This window comes from Etheostoma spectabile, chromosome 18 (genome assembly GCF_008692095.1).
Source record: "Etheostoma spectabile isolate EspeVRDwgs_2016 chromosome 18, UIUC_Espe_1.0, whole genome shotgun sequence".
Classification (NCBI taxonomy): domain Eukaryota; kingdom Metazoa; phylum Chordata; class Actinopteri; order Perciformes; family Percidae; genus Etheostoma; species Etheostoma spectabile.
Window position 1 is genome coordinate 1,259,994 of NC_045750.1, and position 570 is coordinate 1,260,563.

The window sequence follows — 570 nt, forward strand, 5'->3', positions numbered from 1 at the left end:
GTTCACCAGAAATGTGCTCATAAGTTTCCTGTAAATGAGTAATTAGGCATGAATAAGCATAAAAGATAGAGAGAAAGCCTTTATTGTCATTATACACAAGTACACAGTACCTGTGCAACCAGATTGAAGCAATCCCTTTACAGTGTTGACACAAAAATATAAGATAACAATATAAAATATAAAAAATATCAAGTCAGAAATATAAAGTGTAGGTAGTGCAGAGAAAAAAAGGGGGGGGCGACTCCCCTGAGTCCGGAGAGCAACTATATACATATATAAAATAGCTTTGAATGACTTATAAACTAAAGAAATCTTAGTCGACCAATACCAGAACCACAGATTAGTCGACTAATCGACTAAGAGGGGAAAGCCCTAATTAAGGATATTGCTACTTTAATCTATGTGTAAAACTAAATAGATAGTTTTGGGTCCTTGCATGTTGGCAAGAACATTGGTAAGACGAAGGTTGCCTACAAGGTGCCTCAGATATTGAAAACTGTCATTGTTTCTCTCTTGTACTTCCTTTTTTGAGGTGAAAAGGACAAGATGTTGGTACACAATCGGCCTTCG

The 570-nt window shown here is 36.3% G+C and overlaps 1 protein-coding gene across 1 annotated transcript in view; it reads left to right on the forward strand.

The window, feature by feature from the left end:
- The window catches only part of man1a1 (mannosidase, alpha, class 1A, member 1), a 190,749-nt gene that overhangs the window by 103,711 nt on the left and 86,468 nt on the right, over window positions 1-570 (forward strand). The gene's annotated exons all lie outside the window — the stretch shown is intronic.